Source organism: Excalfactoria chinensis, chromosome 5 (assembly GCF_039878825.1).
Source record: "Excalfactoria chinensis isolate bCotChi1 chromosome 5, bCotChi1.hap2, whole genome shotgun sequence".
NCBI lineage: Eukaryota > Metazoa > Chordata > Aves > Galliformes > Phasianidae > Excalfactoria > Excalfactoria chinensis.
Window position 1 is genome coordinate 49350339 of NC_092829.1, and position 12775 is coordinate 49363113.

General features: G+C 43.8%; 1 protein-coding gene across 4 annotated transcripts in view; it reads right to left on the reverse strand.

The window, feature by feature from the left end:
* FAR1 (fatty acyl-CoA reductase 1) overlaps positions 1-12775 on the reverse strand; it is a 66817-nt gene that overhangs the window by 26179 nt on the left and 27863 nt on the right. The window contains exon 1 of one of the 4 annotated variants that reach the window (XM_072338522.1): positions 4352-4497. The exons of the other annotated variants lie outside the window; for them this stretch is intronic. The gene's annotated coding sequence lies outside the window, so the exon portion shown is untranslated. Of the gene's footprint in view, positions 1-4351; positions 4498-12775 lie in introns of those variants that run through there. 4 annotated transcript variants of the gene reach the window in all.

The window sequence follows — 12775 nt, forward strand, 5'->3', positions numbered from 1 at the left end:
CTGCTACAAGATATGCCTCCTTCAAATCAGTTATATTTTATACATTACATACATGAAAGCTAAGAAGCTACCCCTTTAGAATTAAATTAGAAATTCATGTTTTTCTGAACTGGTCACTGTTTGAGTTTGTCCCTCAAGTGCACCTTAAAAGAAAATGTTTCAGCATAATTAACTTCAATCCTCCAAGTTGCACAGAAGGCCATCAGTTCAGAATATTAGACTGCTCCAGTAAAGCACATACTGCAACAAAGAACAACCTGTATATTCTATTACCAGTTAACAAAGAATTATTCTTAAGACTTATGCCCAGAGAGCTTTCAAACAGGTCCAGCAGAGCTAAAATCAGGTAGAATCAACATTCACTGAAAAGGACCACAGCTGGAGATCATTTTATCCGAGTCAGTCAACACAGATGTCTTGCTTGGATATGACAGCGTTACAAGATAAAGTCTCACTGTTTATCAAAGTAGTTCCACAAATCACAGCTCTACAGTTAACACTGACAAGGAGTAAACATGCCCAGGAGCCTGCCTGCAACATTAATGGATACAGTAACAGCCTCACAGCTGAATGTCATTTAACTGGGAGGGGAGTGAGGAGTCATGGAACATCTTGGAGAGAAAAAAAAAGTAGAGGAAAGGAAAGAAGGAAACAGCAACAAAAACCAGGTTCACCAGTTCATCTGTTTTCATAGATAAAACAAGTCCAGGTAATTAAAACCTGGATTTACGTTCATCACATCAGTCAGACAAGAGAAAAAAAATAACAGCCCCAAGACTGCATTCCCAATTACTGTTTGAAACATCGGTAGATGAAGATAAGCCATCTGTACTGCCTCTGAAATGTATGATGAGGTCCTTTTTTAAACACAGCATTTGCAGTCCAGATATTTCATTGAAAAAGGACATAGCCTCTCTCTTATTTCTTCTTAGTTTGCAACATATGAAGGAGCAAGAAGGTTTCAAATGATTTTTAGAACACACATCACACAATACATTTGAAGTCATAGATACAAATGCTTTCAGATCTTTCCACGTTTTCTGGTATTTTTTTAAAGTCAAACCAAGAAGTCTTGAATGCTTTCTGCAATGCCCTGACTTCTCTTCAGATAGCTTAAGAGAGCTCTACAGAAACCTGTACATGCATTCTTGAATGTTGAATACTAACTATAGTCCTGCAAGAAAATCCTCAGTGTCTGTCATCACATTGCACCAAAGCCTGACTCCTAATGCCTTTGTAGTAAAGGTCACTTGTCAGAGCTCTTCATATAAAACTGCAGCCAAGCAACATGACATTTTAACATGATATAATTCAATAGCTTCCCAGTGCTAATCAGTCAACATGTGATATTTCCCATCATGGTCCTGCAGAAGTTCTAAGAATTATTCTCAAGTCCAAAAGTAAGTTGACAAGTGCTCTCGCAGGCTCTATCTGATGCCCAATCACTTCACAGACTCATTAAAAACAAGTTTAATGCAGTCTTTTCCAATACATGTAGAACAAAACTGCAAGCAGATTAACAGCCCTTTTCCCACAGCTTTGGTATATTTAGAGATACCTCACACATAGTTAAAGCACATTCTAACAGCAGGTTGCCTACCTACCCCACAAATGGGACTAATAAAGTGAACAACACTCACACAGGAGGCATAAAGCCTCTCCCACTTTCAGAAGCGCGAAAGATTTTATTCACTCACTCAGTTAACACATACCTAAGTACTGAACACTCCGCCTTTAAACCCTACTTACGCTCATGCATCTCTTATCTGGATCTACATATCATGCTCATTGCACACCACTTCCTACAAGTTCACAATGAAATGAAAAGGTTGGTATGGCGTGTGTACATACAGATAACACAAAATGGGAGTTTAGCAAGACTTTGCTATGAATAGCCCAACCACACCTTGAGGAAGAAAGCAGTAAGGGACGCCAATGGAGTCACACATTGAAAATGGTTTGTAAAACCTTTGAAAAGGCAAGGAAGAGGAGTTTTATAAAAGCCTCCCAAGAATCTGTGCTGGAGACACTCAGAGCTATAAGAAACAAATAATAAAAGAATATCTGCTCTACTCAGAAAGACAGAACTCTCTAGGAGCATTTTCAACTTCCACACTTCCAAAGTGTTGAGGCTAAATAAAGCCCAGCTGGAGGACTGCGTTGCAGTCAGATTGCTGCAAGACTCAAAATTAGCAACCAGGAGAAGCAGCATGGGTACACGTGAAGGTACTGATCGTGCTCAGCCATTCAAGTACTACAAAAAGTACATCCTCCATCTACAGAGTACCAAATTATCAAAGCTCAAGTTTTAATCACAACGGTTCTTATGTTGTTTTTTTTTTCCCCTTTTGCATGTTACTCAGTAGTAACTCTGGCTCCTACAGACAAAACAAAGCATACTTCAGTCAACAGACCACCCTCAAACACTGAATATTTTGGCCACACCAGAACAAAATAAACGCAATACCTCACACATTATTTCAGGCTGAGAAGCCAGAGAAACCCCAACTCACTGCAATGATACAGCAGTGTCTCCAGCTACTCTTAGAATGTTTTCTAGCACTTGCTTAAGCTTCCCAAACAGCTGCTAAGAAAGCCTGGCCAATTTAGTTTACTGTAGATCCCTTCCACATAACTGTAGTGCACCAGCACTGGAACCGCAAGACCTTACAAGTGCTAGAACTCGAAAACAGGAAGATGACATGAGACACTGTTTTCCCGTCATGAGGAAGCAGCAGAGGAGCCTGAGTTCATCCTCTTAGGGACTAGAAGGTCCTACAGACAGACACACCCACCTCCTCCACTTGCAGGAGATCTATTAGTGCGGTCGCCTCATTACACGTTCTACTCCAAGATATCATCAGGAGATACACTAGAAAGCCAACACTTAGTGATGCTCTGCACTCACATCTGGATAGCAGATATCCCATAGGTTTAAAGCAAAATCTTAAGAACACCCAGTACCAGAAAGTATTTCCTATCAGACATGTTTGGATTCTGCTTCATGGCTCAGCTTTTATTTTACTTTCAAGCATCAGGTGCTGAGGAAGAACAAGCCGTGCTTTGCTCTCACTACGGGAAAGATTGAAGTTATTGGCAAACACACACCTTTACATCAGACAAAAGATGGAAAACTTCACTGTTGCTGTTAAAATTACTCTCAGTAGTAAAAACTGATTAGACCTGCAGTCCAGCATTAAGACCCAAAACTCAGAGTAAATGGTTACACAGCTAGATTTGCATTTTGTTTTACTGTTTGTTCTAGCTACCGCAGAACCCACAGCTCATTCTTCATAGTCCATTTTAAAAGTTTCTGGGTAGAGAAAAGGCTGGTTTTTAGCGATTTAAAAACAGGGCAGAAAAAGTGAGAAGTGCCAATCTTAGCAATACATTAATCCATAACTTGTAAGTTATTTCAATAATGTATCACAAACAGCAAGAGACAGGAGCAGGCAAAATTTAAGCTTGCTACACTACAGATGGCTGCTCTAGGTACCCAAAGGGCTGTGCGATCTAATTCTCTTTTGGTTACTATTAAATGTTATTAAAACAGCAAAACCTTTCAGGTGCTAAAGGTGGGAAGTAGGTTAAATGAAATTAAAGGCTTCTATTCCCATGGGATAGCAGCTGGCTTCAATTACAGGCTTGCTGCCAATCACTATAGAGCTGCGCTTTTTCACTCCTGAAGACCCACGCTGCCCCTTCCCCACAAAGGCCCTAAACCTCAGAGCCAGGGGCTGATGCACACACTGATGCTACAGCAGCTTTCAAGCTACTCTTAGCTCACGCACGACCCAGCAGGACCGGGACTGCCGACCGCGGCAACGTTTCAGTTCTCTTCCCCCACCTCCTTCCGACGGGGCGAGAAACCCGTGACCCCTTCCTGCGAGGCCGCAGCAGCGGCGGTTCCGAGAAAGGGGAAGCGCCGCGGGGGCGACCCCGGAGGGAAGGAGGCCGGGCTGCCCGCGAGGGGCTCTCGGAGCGCTGGGCAGAGACCCGGGGGCAGGTGGAGCCGGCCAACGCACGCTGCGGGGCTCTCGGCCTCGCCCACGCGGGAGCGCAGCCGCCAGGAGAAGCCCGGGGATTTTTTGGCTTCCTTCCTCCCCCCCCTTCCCCCCCCATCTCTTTTTTAAGCATCGAACCCGGCAATCGCACTCCATTCCCCGATGCGCGGCCCTCCCCCTTGCCGCCCCTCGGGGCCCCCCGCTCCAAGCGTGCCCCCCCCACGACGGGAGCCTCCCAGAAACGCCCGGCTACCCGCGCCGCCCCTCCCGGGCGGATGGAGCGGCCCCCGGCCGCACGGGGCAGCGGGCCCGCCCCGACCTCCCGCCGCAGCCGAGGCCGCCGGTACCTGCTTCGGGCGGCAGCCCCCGCCGAGATGCTCTGCCCCTCTCACCAGAACGCACGCTCCCCGCACCCGCTCCGAGCGACCCGGACGGTGGTCCTAAAAGGGCCGCTCCCGTTGGTCGTTGCGCACACGGCACCCGCCCGCCGATTGGCTCCCGGCTCCGCCGCTCGGCAGGACGAGGACGCCGGGGGTTGGCGGCGTGAGGGAGCCACACCCGGGACGGCGGAGGAGCGGGGGGGGGGGGCAGGCGGGGCGATGCTGCGCGATGGCGGCGCCGTTCTGTTCGCGCGCGGGCCCCCGTCACAGCGCACGGCACGTGGAAGCACCGCGCTGCCGCTCACACCCGCGGCCCACTCGTGACATTGCAAATAGCTGTCATCTGCAGCTGGGAATTCCACCCATCTCTGTGGAACCCTCGGGGCTTTTCAGCACGGTGTTAGTTAAAACCAGGCCCAAGATTTCAGCGCAGCCAGGGCCACAGAACTGCTGAAGCAGACGCAGAACCTGCTGACTGCACCTGGGCTGCAGGCGGGCTGTAGAGTAACGCTGAGCGTTACACCTGCAAGCGCAGCAACTGCCCGAGGACCGCATGCCGTGCCGCGTGTAGTGCTGGCACCCTAGGGCCGTTACCTCGGGCTGTCACCGATAGGCATCAGATAGGCATCACACCTCTGCTAACCATTGCGCAGGGCTTTGCTCACCATTCCTTACCAAATAGCACTGTGCTGCACGAGGCAGCGTGCCGTTGTGCCATGTCTGCCACAGTGTGCCGCTGGTTTCACAAGGCGTTATTGCACAGATGGACACGCACCAGAGTTTAAAAAAAATGAAGCATTCAAAAAGTGAGGAAACACCCAATATAAGCTTGCCCAACCAGTATCAATTCAGATTACCATCCATACAAGTTATTGTATGAGAACTGCTGTAAACACACACTTGGCTGATGCAACCGCATGTTACTTTTTCAAAACAGTTTCTGCCTGATCTGGGCTGTGAGAGTGGATTGTGTGCTCATGCAGTCAGAATCCATTCGGCTTCTTTCTCCTCATTCTTAGATGAGTCTGTCGTGATTGATTTACTCAACAGGAGTAAAAACCTGCCATTCCCCTGTTGGCAGAGGACCCAGAATCACATGACTCTGAGCTCTTCACCTTAGCTGTTAGTGGGCAACATTTCAACAACAGTGTTCCTCAGAGAACTCTGCTCATTGAAGCCAATGAGCTGCTCATCTGTCACACAGGAAAACCAGGCAACTGGCACACAGATCAGAGCTCACGTCTCCCACAGTTCTGTCTGACATTACTACTTGGCCATCCTTATGACACCAGTGGTTTTCTTGTTTTAGTGAAATCCTAACAAATGGTAGCTTGTTTGACTTCAGGGATGACGCTCTTCCATGTCTAATTCCTCAGTATCTAAGAGCCTACAGATACAGCTGCACTTTCAGTGCAAATGTACTCTTAAGAAGCTATATTTTAAAAAGAGAGGAAAAAGAAGGAAAGAAGGTAAAGAAAGAAGGAAAGAGAGAGAAAGAAGCAAAGAAAGAGAAGGGAAGGAAGGGAAGGATTAGCTTATATTTCAAAATATTTCAATATTCAGCTGTGTATTATGACCAGTTAAAGGACTACAATATATCTCTGGATTGAAGACAAAGCAAACTCTGCATGAGAGGAAACTGTTAAAATTTTGCTATCCAAAGACTCACTGCTGAGTTTGGTCAAGTGCTCTTGCATTGTACTAATCAATCAACTGACTAAGCGTATTTATGTATCTTCTGGGTGTTTTTTTAAATTTAATCCTGAATGTACTTACACATAATAGATATAGGTGTAGAAACTGGATGCATAACTTGAAATATATTGTTTGCAATTGAATTTATTTGTTTATGCATGTAATTTTCTTTTCTTTAGACGGAATTCCACATGTTTCAATTTGTCTTCATTGCCTCCCATTCTGTTGCTGGACATCACTGAGAACAGTCTGGCTCCATCTTCTTCACAGTTTCATAGGATCATATAATCATAGATTGGCCTGGGTCGAAAAGGACCACAATGATCATCCAGTTTTAACCCCTGCTACATGCGGGGTCACCAACCAGCAGACCAGGCTGCCCAGAGCCACATCCAACCTGGTGAATTCCCCTGTGAATGCCTCTAGCAGGGAAATACTGAACGGCAAATGGCATCTGCAGTGGAGGAGGAAGAAAGCAAAAATGCCTGGTTAAGCCAGGAAGAACAGTAGTCCCCACGGTAAGGTGGATCCTTTATTTTTTGTAGCCTGCACTGAATGAAGAGTGGGTCAAAAACTGCTTGCTCATGTTCTCCCTGGAGCAGTTAGTGGGTATGACCTTTGAGTGCAAAAAAGATGTATCCAGATTGCTGGCTATCACTTTGTATAACATACTACTGTCCAAACTGGGCTGCTGGCATAGCACAAAAAGCTATCTATGGTCTTGTGATCAGATAAGCAATATGTATCTGTTCTCTGCAGCTTTGAGTTCATTTGCTACTTATTCCACTAAGCCTCATGCTCTCCACCTTAAAGACATATTCAAAAAGAGCTGTAAGTACTTTAACTGCAATCAGACATGCTAGTTCAGGGGGCTGCTGATGCTGGTTGTTGTGGGGAGAAAGATGAAAAGAAATCCTTTACAGTGTATGTCTATGGGATTTGGGATTGGATCTGCAGAGCAACGCTGTAAGGCACATTTGCCTATGATGTGACCACGTGCAATGATGTGTCTCCATAGTGACCATGGTACTGAGGGTGCAGAAGTTCAAAAGAGCTGCCAGCTTGGTGTGGTACTCCTTTCCCTTAGTGCTCATTGTCATAGCAGCATCTCTGCAGTGCAGTCCCAAAGTGTAGCTGTCCTTGATCATCAAGAACAGCGTCTTTGTTCATTCAGACTTAATAACGCAACAATCTTTTCAAACTTGGCAGCTGTTGTGAGGTTAGCAACCCTCTGGTACTGCCATGGGGTAATCCTGCTATGCAAAAGCATGTCTCTTTCCCTTGACACGGATTCACATGGAGTATCATTTTCTTAAGGCTTCAGGTTGTAACTATCTGAATTTTCTGGCAAGCAGAAAGGTAGCTGCTGTCATGGGAGAAGCAGGTAAATAAAGGGCAAAACAAGAAAATTATTCCGTGACTTTCACACTGTATTACTACCTACATCTTTATGGGGTAGATGAATATAATGATGGAAAATATGAGATCTCATCATAGTTGACATTTTGCTCATGAGGGGAGCACTGATCTCTTCCCTTCTGTAACCAGCAGTACGGCCCAAGGGAATGCATGAAGCTGTGCCAGGGGAAGTTCAGGATGTGCAGTGGAAAAAGTTCTTCACACAAAGAGTGGTTTGGCATTGGAACAGGCCTCCCAGGGAAGCTGTCACCGCACTGAGCTGCCAGAGCTCAAGAAGTGTTTGGACAAGGCTCTCAGGCATAGAGTTTGGTTTTTGGGGGTCCTGTGCGCAGTCGGATTGTTGGACTCAACAAGCCGTGTGTGTCCCCTTCAACTCTGGATATTCTGATTCCATGAAAATATTTTGATGCCCAGTCAACACAGAGGAAAAAATTCCCTCGTTCTTGGACTTTCATCTTTGTCTTTTGAGCTTTAAAGATGTTTAATAAACTCTTGTCCCATTACTCAGTCTGATGAACTCTCCTCTGACCAGCTGAGCTGGAAAAAATGTTTCAAATATTCCCTCTATTTCAGCTGAGACTACAGGGCTCATCTTCTACGTAGATCTTTGCAGAACACACCTGTATTCTTCTGGTTAAATACATAAACAAATAAATAAAAATCTTTGGCTTAATAGAGCAGAGTAAGTGTACAGTTTGTTTCTGTAACATAAAGGTGGTTTACTGCAGCCTAAATCCATCAGACTCACTGTTTTAAATACATATACTTCTGCCCAGGCAGAAATACAGAAACCCCATCCTAAGAATAATCAGTCTGAATGTAACAGTCATGAATGCTGCAGGACTTGGCGTTCTGAGCTGGGAACTCATCTTGGAGAAATCTAAAGAGTTGCCTGACCTGATTTCAGTTCTCACTCTCCTAATCAGTATCCTTAGTGTAATTTTTGTTCCCATGTTCTGTGGGAGTGCCCTTGACAGCAGGCTGCAACATCCCCTGTGATTGAATCTTCTGTGATCACCGACTCAGTGCTCCACTTCATACAATAAATTCTTCACAAGAGATATGTAGGTTATAGACAAGACATGGATTAGAAAATCCATCCTCCTATTGAGGATCCTCCTAAGGAGAAAAACAGGTCCCACTTTCCAATGGAGAGAAGCCACTGTCTGACTTTTGGGTTGTAAATTGCTCTTTATTCTTGGCAGGACTGTCTAGCAGGATCAGACTTGAATGCATTGCTTAGATAAGTTGGGTTTACAATTAAAAGCTGAAGCAGTCAGACGTCTGAAAATCAAATGCCTTTGCAAAGTATTCAGACTGTCTTGGTAAACTTTGAGGCTCAACTGCAGAAGAAATCAAACTGAGCATTTTTCTTCTGTGCGACATGTTAATAGCTGTTTTTATTCCGCAGTGGGACAGGATCTCCTGTCTTAGACAATAGTCCGCATCTGACTTTTGGGGTGTAGATGGAGTGAGGTGTTTTTTTTTTTTCTTGCTAAATGCAGGAGGGGATTTTGCCCAAACTCTTATTGCATAAAATAGTGTTTTGTACTGCGAATTAATTTGATACAATATCGATTTCCTTGAAATCATATTCGCTGCCTTTAGCTTTACTATTTCCACTAGCTAACACCTTCACCTTCCATGGCATATCATGGGAAGGAAAACTGTAGCACTGGGTCACACAAATTTTGCCTGAACTCCAGCAACCTCCCTCTCCCCTTATTAAAAAGGATGGTACAATTTCTTAGAGTCCCTTGGTATCAGAAGCTTGGAAAGAATTGCTCCAAAGGGGCTTCATCTCATCCAACCCCCGACTGAAAGCAGAGCCATCTCCAAAGTCTGAATAAAATCAAAATTGAATCTGACTGCTCTGGCTGCAAACTTCACTGTTTTCAATTAATCTAATTTCTACTGATTTCAACTCTATTGCTTCTATAAATACCTATGCAGGAGAAAGTCTCTGTGGTTGCTTTGGAATTAATGTAGACACACTATGAGCACAGAGCTTGAGTGCTCCATTTTGTTCTTTGCCTTTAGTGTGTCGGTGGTAATCTCTGCTGCACGCCTATGAACAAAGAATCTTGTACAACCACAGCACTGCAGGGCTCTGTAATTTCCAAACCCTACATTACAACGCAGGTAAGAGCACTCAGCAGTAATTTAGGGCAAAATACATTAAAGAGATCTTGAAATTAATCCTCAGTCCTGCTATTATGAAAGCAGAAAATTCAGGAAAAAAAACAACCTTGAAAAGTAAACCAAACTGCGTCAGGATAGAAGGATGCAGCTCTGGTGATACCAGGCACAAATGATGGGAGTGGCAGGTGAAGACATTTTAGGCTCCTGATTTCAGATTAAATTTAATGTAAAAGCATGAAATGCCTTTGCTAGTCTTTTACATCACTTGTGGAGAAGATAAAGGATGCAGACAATTCTCAAAACACAACAGCACTGATCCAGTGGGTTTTTAACCAGGATCTGATGCTTGGCAATGAATTAGGAGACTAGTGGTCAGCTACGCTGTTAACTACAGGCAGATCAGTATCTATTTCTTCCTATCAGAAATGTCATTAAATAGAGCTCTGCCACCAGCTAATGGTGCAGGCAATCTTATGCTCTTCCTGTACTCTTCTCACACTCTTAAGAGGCCTTTTTCCATCCTGAGGCCTTACTCAATCAGCTATAGCTGTCTGCCTCACAGGAGGCAGAGCACAAAGAACCCTAAGCAAATTCACCTCCCCTACAAAGACAGAAGGAAAGGCCAGGAAGCTGGGCTTGTTCAGCCTAGAGAAAAAGTGGCTGAGGGGTGACCTAATTGCAGCCTTTCAGTACCTAACGGGAGCCTACAAACAGGAGGGGAGTCAACTCTTTACAAGGGTAGATAACAGCAGGACAAGGGGAAATGGTTTTAAGTTGAAGGAGGGGAGATTTCGGTTGGATGTCAGGGGGAAGTTCTTTACCAGGAGAGTGGTGAGGTGCTGGAACAGCTGCCCAGAGAGGCCGTGGATGCCCCGTCCCTGGAGGTGTTCAAGGCTAAGTTGGATGGGGCCCTGGGCAGCCTGGTCCAGTATTAAATGGGGAGGTTGGTGGCCCTGCCTGTAGCAGAAGGGCTGGAGCTTCATGATCCTTGAGGTCCCTTCCAACCCTGGCCATTCTGTGATTCCTAGCAAGTTAACAGAGAAACATGCCCCACAAGCAAGCTGATAAGACATTAGCTAATGCTATAGTATATTATACATCACAGAGCAACCAAAAAAAAAGCTGTCTCTCATCTCCCAGCTAATTAGCTTGAGTGCAGTGATACTAGTTCTGGGGTTAGTGCAGCCAGATGGGTTATCTGATATCTCAGTAATCTGGAATAGATACGCATTGTATGACTACGTTTAAGGGACACTAGTCTAATTAACTCCTTTTTATTGCAGTTGCATAAGGTAATTAAGGGTTATATTCCAGAAAGCTTATGTTCTGGACAAAGTTGTATGTTCTCTTTAATGTGACATAATCTGGACAAAATCAGGTAACAGCTACATAGTCATACTGCAACTAAGAAACAACTTCTGGGCATACAGGAGGTCTGGCTGATTCTCAGTCTTTCTATATACGTCTAGATTAATTGACTGGGATCATGTTTGCACTCACAAATACAGATGTGAGCTCTAGCTCTATCCTGATTCCACATCAAGGTGTGACATCATCACTTCTTTCTTCTCTCATGTCTGGGTTTGCAGGGGAATGAAATGAGGCCACTAGCAAGAGGTCTATGAACAGGGACTCTGAGGTCCACTCCCATGTACATCTTCAGTATAGAATTCTGAAACAGACTCCATGGCTTTTCTCTCATACTTCTTTGAAATTGTTTTATTCCTACAGAGAAGCTCCTTTCTATTTTTTTTTTAAATTATTATTTTACTTTATTATTATTTTATTTTACTTTATTTATTTACTTATTTCAACTATTTTCCAGCTTTCTGGAATATTTATGAAAATATATTTCCAATCTTCAAGTGTCCAAAAGCTATGAAAAGATGTAAGCTGAAAAGGTTCTCTTTCCTTACCTATACCTATGGAATCATCTTCTTGGTAGGAAAGAACTTATTTTTAGTCCTACTATAACACTAAAGAGGGTTTTTGTTACAAGGCTTCAGCTGTTTCAGTTTTAGTTTGCCTTTCACATCTTATACACAACATATATTTTCACCCATTCTCTTGTTAAACTTCTGGGGCAGCTCAGAGTTATGCCCTTTGTCCCAGACAGTACTGTATTTCTTCATAAGCATTCTTTGTTTCCTACCAGTTAAAGGTGCAACTGCTGGTTGTTTTTACCTTACTTTCAGGCAGACCAGTCCTGCCCATAATTTATGCCCACGCCCATGTCCTAATTCTTCAACAAATATATTTGGATTTTCAGTTTTGCAAGAATTCATTCTACATCAGGACCCTAATTTCACAAGACTGCTCTACTTATGCTAGCTGTGATAACCCTTTTTGTTAGCGCATTAGTACACTTCTAGCTAGCTCTGTATACTGCAGTTCTTAGTGAAGTTAAGACTATCAGCCCACATACCTTCATTTATCCCAGTTTCTAGAGGAAACGTGCTATGCCCATTAGCATCCTTTCCTGAGCTGTTGTATTCAGTTTCTCCAGGATGTTACATCATTTACAAGTTGTGATCTTCTGTTTAAATTTCATAGTTTCTCACATACTTCTTTTTAGTAAGCGCTGCAAGCTGATTATCGCAGACACTACACTCCTCTAGTTCTTCAAGCACATTTACTGTACCTTGAAGCTTCATCCAGAATCCTTCCTTGCTTATAGATCCACTTCACTTGAAGCTTCTGAACCATTCTTGATTGTGGTTTCCTTTTGACAGGCAATACAGCGCTTCTGAAATTCACGATCTGTCCTTTTTATTCCCTAGTTAGGCTACTTCTACTGCCCAAGCAGTAGAATACTTGTACTGAGTCACAATTTGAAGTTAATAAATTCCAACTAAATGCTGAAGAGCTCCGCTTTCAAACAATATTCATTTGCTCCCAGTGACAATTTAAAACATACTAATTAGGCATTTATATTGATCTTCCCATTAGCTAAAGCTCATATTTAAAAAGTGGATCATCTTTAATCTGATAGGGTTTTTTTTTAACTTTGAAAATGATGGCTCGCCTGTGTGAAATGAATATGACAACAGAAAATGCTACATTTTGAAAGTTATCAAGATAATAACCGTTTGATTTGAAAACATTTGATTGTTGTTAAAACACTTCAGATGGCTG